The sequence below is a fragment of the Megachile rotundata genome, chromosome 6 (assembly GCF_050947335.1).
Source record: "Megachile rotundata isolate GNS110a chromosome 6, iyMegRotu1, whole genome shotgun sequence".
Taxonomy (NCBI): domain Eukaryota; kingdom Metazoa; phylum Arthropoda; class Insecta; order Hymenoptera; family Megachilidae; genus Megachile; species Megachile rotundata.
This window is the reverse complement of record NC_134988.1, coordinates 376,644-386,853: the sequence shown is the minus strand read 5'-3', so window position 1 is coordinate 386,853 and position 10,210 is coordinate 376,644.

Below are 10,210 nucleotides of genomic sequence, written 5' to 3'. Positions count from 1 at the left end.
TATGATTGTGGTTGTATGATTGTAATTGTATGATTGTAATTGTATGATTGTGATTGTATGATTGAGATTGTATGATTGAGATTGTATGAATGTGATTGTATGCTTGCGATTGTATGATTGTGATTGTATGATTGTGATTGTATGATAGTGATTGTATGATTGTGATTGTATGATTGTGATTGTATGATTGTGATTGTATGATTGTGATTGTATGATTGTGATTGTATGATTGTGATTGTATGATTGTGATTGTATGATTGTGATTGCATGATTGTGATTGTATGATTGTGATTGCATGATTTTGAATGTATGATTGTGATTGTATGATTGTGATTGCATGATTGTGATTGTATGGTTGTGATTGCATGATTTTGAATGTATGATTGTGATTGTATGATTGTGATTGTATGATTGTGATTGTATGATTGTGATAGTATGATTGTGATTGTATGATTGTGATTGTATGATTGTGATTGTATGATTGTGATTGTATGATTGTTTTTGGGAGATTGTATTTGGGAGATTGTAATTGTATGATTGCGATTGTATGATTGTGATTGCATGATTGCGATTGTATGAATTCGATTGTATGATTGTGATTGTATGATTGTGATTGTATGATTGTGATTGTATGATTGCGATTGTATGATTGTGATTGTATGATTGCGATTGTATGAATTCGATTGTATGATTGCGATTGTATGATTGTGATTGTATGGTTGTGATTGTATGATTGTATTTGGGAGTTTGTATTTGGGATATTGTAATTGTATGATTGCGATGTATGATTGTAATTGTATGATTATGATTGTATGATTGTGATTGCATGATTGTGATTGTATGATTGTGATTGCATGATTTTGAATGTATGATTGTGATTGCATGATTGTGATTGTATGATTGTGATTGTATGATTGTGATTGTATGATTGTGATTGTATGATTGTGATTGTCTGATTGTGGTTGTGCGATTGTGATTGTACGATTGTGATTGTACGATTGTGATTGTATGATTGTGATTGTATGATCATGATTGTATGATTGTGATTGCATGATTGTGATTGTATGTTTGTGATTGCATGATTTTGATTGTATGATTGTGATTGCATGATTGTGATTGGATGATTGTGATTGTATGATTGTGATTGTATGATTGTGATAGTATGATTGTGATTGAATGATTGTGATTGTATGATTGTGATTGTATGATTGTGATTGTATGATTATAATTGTATGATTGTGATTGTATGATTGTATTTGGGAGATTGTATTTGGGAGATTGTATTTGGGAGATTGTATTTGGGAGATTGTAATTGTATGATTGCGATTGTATGATTGTGATTGTATGATTGCAATTGTCTGAATGCGATTGTATGATTGTGATAGTATGATTGTGATTGTATGATTCTGATTGTATGATTGTGATCGTATGATTGTATTTGGGAGATTGTATTTGGGAGATTGTAATTGTATGATTGCGATTGTATGATTGTGATTGCATGATTTTGAGTGTATGATTGCGATTGTATGATTGTGATTGCATGATTGTGATTGTATGATTGTGAATGCATGGTTTTGAATGTATGATTGTGATTGTATGATTGTGATTGTGTGATTGTGATTGTATGATTGTGATTGTATGATTGTGATTGTATGATTGTGATTGTATGATTGTATTTGGGAGATTGTATTTGGGAGATTGTATTTGGGAGATTGTATTTGGGCGATTGTATTTGGGAGATTGTACTTGTATGATTGTGATTCTATGATTATGATTGTATGATTGTGATTGTATGATTGTGATTGTATGATTGTGATTTTATGATTGTGATTGTATGATTGTGATCGTATGATTGTATTTGGGAGATTGTATTTGGCAGATTGCAATTGTATGATTGCGATTGTATGATTGTGATTGTATGATTGTGATGTATGATTGTAATTGTATGATTATGATTGTATGATTGTGATTGTATGATTATGATTGTATGATTGTGATTGTATGATTGCGATTGTATGATTGTGATTGTATGATTATGATTGTATTTTTGTGATTGCATGATTGTGATTGTATGATTGTGATTGTATGATTGTGATTGAATGATTGTGATTGTATGATTGTGATTGTATGTGTGTGATTGTCTGATTGTGGTTGTGCGATTGTGATTGTACGATTGTGAATGTACGATTGTGATTGTATGATTGTGATTGTATGAATATGATTGTATGATTGTGATTGCATGATTGTGATTGTATGATTGTATTTGGGAGATTGTATTTGGGATATTGTAATTGTATGATTGCGATTGTATGATTGTGATTGTATGATTGCGATAGTATGATTGTGATTGTATGAATGTGATTGTATGATTGTGATGTATGATTGTAATTGTATGATTATGATTGTATGATTGTGATTGTATGATTTAGATTGTATGATTGTGATTGTATGCTTGCGATTGTATGATTGTGATTGTATGATTGTGATTGTATGATTGTGATTGTATGATTGTATTTGGGAGATTGTATTTGGGAGATTGTAATTGTATGATTGCGATTGTATGATTGTGATTGTATGATTGTGATGTATGATTGTAATTGTATGATTATGATTGTATGATTGTGATTGTATGATTGAGATTGTATGATTGTGATTGTATGCTTGCGATTGTATGATTGTGATTGTATGATTGTGATTGTATGATTGTGATTGTATGATTGTGATTGTATGATTGTGATTGTATGATTGTGATTGTATGATCGTGATTGTATGATTGTGATTGTATGATTGTGATTGTATGATTGTGATTGTATGAGTATGGTTGTCTGATTGTGGTTGTGCGATTGTGATTTTACGATTGTGAATGTACGATTGTGATTGTATGATTGTGATTGTATGAATATGATTGTATGATTGTGATTGCATGATTGTGATTGTATGATTGTGATTGTATGATTGTGATTGTATGATTGTGATTGTATGATTGTGATTGTATGATTGCATTTGGGAGTTTGTATTTGGGATATTGTAATTGTATGATTGCGATTGTATGATTGTGATTGTATGATTGTGATGTATGATTGTAATTGTATGATTATGATTGTATGCTTGTGATTGCATGATTGTGATTGTATGATTGTGATTGCATGATTTTGAATGTATGATTGTGATTGCATGATTGTGATTGTATGATTGTGATTGTATGATTGTGATTGTATGATTGTGATTGTATGATTGTGATTGTATGATTGTGATTGTCTGATTGTGGTTGTGCGATTGTGATTGTACGATTGTGATTGTACGATTGTGATTGTATGATTGTGATTGTATGATTATGATTGTATGATTGTGATTGCATGATTGTGATTGTATGTTTGTGATTCCATGATTTTGAATGTATGATTGTGATTGCATGATTGTGATTGGATGATTGTGATTGTATGATTGTGATTGTATGATTGTGATTGTATGATTGTGATAGTATGATTGTGATTGTATGATTGTGATTGTATGATTGTGATTGTATGATTGTGATTGTATGATTATAATTGCATGATTGTGATTGTATGATTGTATTTGGGAGATTGTATTTGGGAGATTGTATTTGGGAGATTGTATTTGGGAGATTGTAATTGTATGATTGCGATTGTATGATTGTGATTGTATGATTGCGATTGTATGAATGCGATTGTATGATTGTGATTGTATGATTGCGATTGTATGATTGTGATTGTATGATTGTGATTGTATGATTGTGATCGTATGATTGTATTTGGGAGATTGTAATTGTATGATTGCGATTGTATGATTGTGATTGCATGATTTTGAATGTATGATTGTGATTGTATGATTGTGATTGCATGATTGTGATTGTATGATTGTGATTGCATGGTTTTGAATGTATGATTGTGATTGTATGATTGTGATTGTATGATTGTGATTGTATGATTGTGATTGTATGATTGTGATTGTATGATTATGATTGTATGATTGTGATTGCATGATTGTGATTGTATGATTGTGATTGCATGATTTTGAATGTATGATTGTGATTGCATGATTGTGATTGTATGATTGTGATTGTATGATTGTGATTGTATGATTGTATTTGGGAGATTGTATTTGGGAGATTGTATTTGGGAGATTGCAATTGTATGATTGCGATTGTATGATTGTGATTGTATGATTGCGATTGTATGATTGTGATTGTATGATTTTGAATGTATGATTGTGATTGTATGATTGTGATTGTATGATTGTGATTGTATGATTGTGATTGTATGATTGTGATAGTATGATTGTGATTGTATGATTGTGATTGTATGATTGTAATTGTATGATTGTAATTGTATGATTGTGATTGTATGATTGAGATTGTATGATTGAGATTGTATGAATGTGATTGTATGCTTGCGATTGTATGATTGCGATTGTATGATTGTGATTGTATGATAGTGATTGTATGATTGTGATTGTATGATTGTGATTGCATGATTGTGATTGTATGATTGTGATTGCATGATTTTGAATGTATGATTGTGATTGTATGATTGTGGTTGTATGATTGTAATTGTATGATTGTAATTGTATGATTGTGATTGTATGATTGAGATTGTATGATTGAGATTGTATGAATGTGATTGTATGCTTGCGATTGTATGATTGTGATTGTATGATTGTGATTGTATGATAGTGATTGTATGATTACGATTATATGATTGAGATTGTATGATAGTGATTGTATGATTGTGATTGTATGATTGTGATTGTATGATTGTGATTGTATGATTGTGATTGTATGATTGTGATTGTATGATTGTGATTGTATGAATGTGATTGTATGCTTGCGATTGTATGATTGTGATTGTATGATTGTGATTGTATGATAGTGATTGTATGATTGTGATTGTATGATTGTGATTGTATGATTGTGATTGTATGATTGTGATTGTATGATTGTGATTGTATGATTGTGATTGTATGATTGTGATTGTATGATTGTGATTGTATGATTGTGATTGCATGATTGTGATTGTATGATTGTGATTGCATGATTTCGAATGTATGATTGTGATTGTATGATTGTGATTGCATGATTGTGATTGTATGGTTGTGATTGCATGATTTTGAATGTATGATTGTGATTGTATGATTGTGATTGTATGATTGTGATTGTATGATTGTGATTGTATGATTGTGATTGTATGATTGTGATTGTATGATTGTGATAGTATGATTGTGATTGCATGATTGTGATTGTATGATTGTGATTGTATGATTGTGATTGTATGATTGTATTTGGGAGATTGTATTTGGGAGATTGTAATTGTATGATTGCGATTGTATGATTGCGATTGTATGATTGCGATTGTATGATTGCGATTGTATGAATTCGATTGTATGATTGTGATTGTATGATTGTGATTGTATGATTGTGATTGTATGATTGCGATTGTATGATTGTGATTGTATGATTGCGATTGTATGAATTCGATTGTATGATTGCGATTGTATGATTGTGATTGTATGATTGTGATTGTATGATAGTGATTGTATGATTGTGATTGTATGATTGTAATTGTATGATTGTAATTGTATGATTGTGATTGTATGATTGAGATTGTATGATTGAGATTGTATGATTGTAATTGTATAATTGTAATTGTATGATTGTGATTGTATGATTGAGATTGTATGATAGCGATTGTATGAATGTGATTGTATGCTTGCGATTGTATGATTGTGATTGTATGATTGTGATTGTATGATAGTGATTGTATGATTGTGATTGTATGATTGTGATAGTATGATTGTGATTGTATGATTGTGATTGTATGATTGTAATTGTATGATTGTAATTGTATGATTGTGATTGTATGATTGAGATTGTATGATTGAGATTGTATGAATGTGATTGTATGCTTGCGATTGTATGATTGTGATTGTATGATTGTGATTGTATGATAGTGATTGTATGATTGTGATTGTATGATTGTGATTGCATGATTGTGATTGTATGATTGTGATTGCATGATTTTGAATGTATGATTGTGATTGTATGATTGTGGTTGTATGATTGTAATTGTATGATTGTAATTGTATGATTGTGATTGTATGATTGAGATTGTATGATTGAGATTGTATGAATGTGATTGTATGCTTGCGATTGTAGGACTGTGATTGTATGATTGTGATTGTATGATAGTGATTGTATGATTGTGATTGTATGATTGTGATTGTATGATTGTGATTGTATGATTGTGATTGTATGATTGTGATTGTATGATTGTGATTGTATGATTGTGATTGTATGATTGTGATAGTATGATTGTGATTGTATGATTGTGATTGTATGATTGTGATTGTATGATTGTGATTGCATGATTGTGATTGTATGATTGTGATTGCATGATTTTGAATGTATGATTGTGATTGTATGATTGTTATGGCATGATTGTGATTGTATGGTTGTGATTGCATGATTTTGAATGTATGATTGTGATTGTATGATTGTGATTGTATGACTGTGATTGTATGATTGTGATTGTATGATTGTGATTGTATGATTGTGATTGTATGATTGTGATTCTATGATTGTGATTGCATGATTGTGATTGTATGATTGTGATTGCATGATTTTGAATGTATGATTGTGATTGTATGATTGTGATTGCATGATTGTGATTGTATGGTTGTGATTGCATGATTTTGAATGTATGATTGTGATTGTATGATTGTGATTGTATGATTGTGATTGTATGATTGTGATAGTATGATTGTGATAGTATGATTGTGATTGTATGATTGTGATTGTATGATTGTGATTGTATGATTGTGATTGTATGATTGTATTTGGGAGATTGTAATTGTATGATTGCGGTTGTATGATTGTGATTGCATGATTGCGATTGTATGAATTCGATTGTATGATTGTGATTGTATGATTGTGATTGTGTGATTGTGATTGTATGATTGCGATTGTATGATTGTGATTGTATGATTGCGGTTGTATGAATTCGATTGTACGATTGCGATTGTATGCTTGCGATTGTATGATTGTGATTGTATGATTGTGATTGTATGATTGTGATTGCATGATTGTGATTGTATGATTGTGATTGCATGATTTTGAATGTATGATTGTGATTGTATGATTGTGATTGCATGATTGTGATTGTATGGTTGTGATTGCATGATTTTGAATGTATGATTGTGATTGTATGATTGTGATTGTATGATTGTGATTGTATGATTGTGATAGTATGATTGTGATTGTATGATTGTGATTGTATGATTGTGATTGTATGATTGTGATTGTATGATTGTATTTGGGAGATTGTATTTGGGAGATTGTAATCGTATGATTGCGATTGTATGATTGCGATTGTATGATTGCGATTGTATGAATTCGATTGTATGATTGTGATTGTATGATTGTGATTGTATGATTGTGATTGTATGATTGCGATTGTATGATTGTGATTGTATGATTGCGATTGTATGAATTCGATTGTATGATTGCGATTGTATGATTGTGATTGTATGATTGTGATTGTATGATAGTGATTGTATGATTGTGATTGTATGATTGTAATTGTATGATTGTGATTGTATGATTGAGATTGTATGATTGAGATTGTATGAATGTGATTGTATGCTTGCGATTGTACGATTGTGATTGTATGATTGTGATTGTATGATTGTGATTGCATGATTGTGATTGTATGATTGTGATTGCATGATTTTGAATGTATGATTGTGATTGTATGATTGTGATTGTATGATTGTAATTGTATGATTGTAATTGTATGATTGTGATTGTATGATTGAGATTGTATGATTGAGATTGTATGAATGTGATTGTATGCTTGCGATTGTATGATTGTGATTGTATGATTGTGATTGTATGATTGTGATTGCATGATTGTGATTGTATGATTGTGATTGCATGATTTTGAATGTATGATTGTGATTGTATGATTGTGATTGCATGATTGTGATTGTATGGTTGTGATTGCATGATTTTGAATGTATGATTGTGATTGTATGATTGTGATTGTATGATTGTGATTGTATGATTGTGATAGTATGATTGTGATTGTATGATTGTGATTGTATGATTGTGATTGTATGATTGTAATTGTATGATTGTATTTGGGAGATTGTATTTGGGAGATTGTAATCGTATGATTGCGATTGTATGATTGCGATTGTATGATTGCGATTGTATGAATTCGATTGTATGATTGTGATTGTATGATTGTGATTGTATGATTGTGATTGTATGATTGCGATTGTATGAATGTGATTGTATGATTGCGATTGTATGAATTCGATTGTATGATTGCGATTGTATGATTGTGATTGTATGATTGTGATTGTATGATAGTGATTGTATGATTGTGATTGTATGATTGTAATTGTATGATTGTAATTGTATGATTGTGATTGTATGACTGAGATTGTATGATTGAGATTGTATGAATGTGATTGTATGCTTGCGATTGTATGATTGTGATTGTATGATTGTGATTGCATGATTGTGATTGTATGATTGTGATTGCATGATTTTGAATGTATGATTGTGATTGTATGATTGTGATTGTATGATTGTAATTGTATGATTGTAATTGTATGATCGTGATTGTATGATTGAGATTGTATGATTGAGATTGTATGAATGTGATTGTATGCTTGCGATTGTATGATTGTGATTGTATGATTGTGATTGTATGATTGCGATTGTATGAATTCGATTGTATGATTGCGATTGTATGATTGTGATTGTATGATTGTGATTGTATGATAGTGATTGTATGATTGTGATTGTATGATTGTAATTGTATGATTGTAATTGTATGATTGTGATTGTATGACTGAGATTGTATGATTGAGATTGTATGAATGTGATTGTATGCTTGCGATTGTATGATTGTGATTGTATGATTGTGATTGCATGATTGTGATTGTATGATTGTGATTGCATGATTTTGAATGTATGATTGTGATTGTATGATTGTGATTGTATGATTGTAATTGTATGATTGTAATTGTATGATCGTGATTGTATGATTGAGATTGTATGATTGAGATTGTATGAATGTGATTGTATGCTTGCGATTGTATGATTGTGATTGTATGATTGTGATTGTATGATTGTGATTGCATGATTGTGATTGTATGATTGTGATTGCATGATTTTGAATGTATGATTGTGATTGTATGATTGTGATTGCATGATTGTGATTGTATGGTTGTGATTGCATGATTTTGAATGTATGATTGTGATTGTATGATTGTGATTGTATGATTGTGATTGTATGATTGTGATAGTATGATTGTGATTGTATGATTGTGATTGTATGATTGTGATTGTATGATTGTGATTGTATGATTGTATTTGGGAGATTGTATTTGGGAGATTGTAATCGTATGATTGCGATTGTATGATTGCGATTGTATGATTGCGATTGTATGAATTCGATTGTATGATTGTGATTGTATGATTGTGATTGCATGATTGTGATTGTATGATTGTGATTGCATGATTTTGAATGTATGATTGTGATTGTATGATTGTGATTGCATGATTGTGATTGTATGGTTGTGATTGCATGATTTTGAATGTATGATTGTGATTGTATGATTGTGATTGTATGATTGTGATTGTATGATTGTGATAGTATGATTGTGATTGTATGATTGTGATTGTAGGATTGCGATTGTATGATTGTGATTGCATGATTGTGATTGTATGATTGTCATTGGGAGATTCTAATTGTATGATTGCGATTTTATGATTGTGATTGTATGATTGTCATCGTATGATTGTGATTGTATGATTGTGATTCTATGATTGTGATTGTATGATTGCGATAGTATGATTGTGATTGTATGATTGTGATTGTATGATTGTGATTGTATGATTGTGATAGTATGATTGTGATTGTATGATTGTGATTGTATGATTGTAATTGTATGATTGTAATTGTATGATTGTGATTGTATGATTGAGATTGTATGATTGAGATTGTATGAATGTGATTGTATGCTTGCGATTGTATGATTGCGATTGTATGATTGTGATTGTATGATAGTGATTGTATGATTGTGATTGTATGATTGTGATTGCATGATTGTGATTGTATGATTGTGATTGCATGATTTTGAATGTATGATTGTGATTGTATGATTGTGGTTGTATGATTGT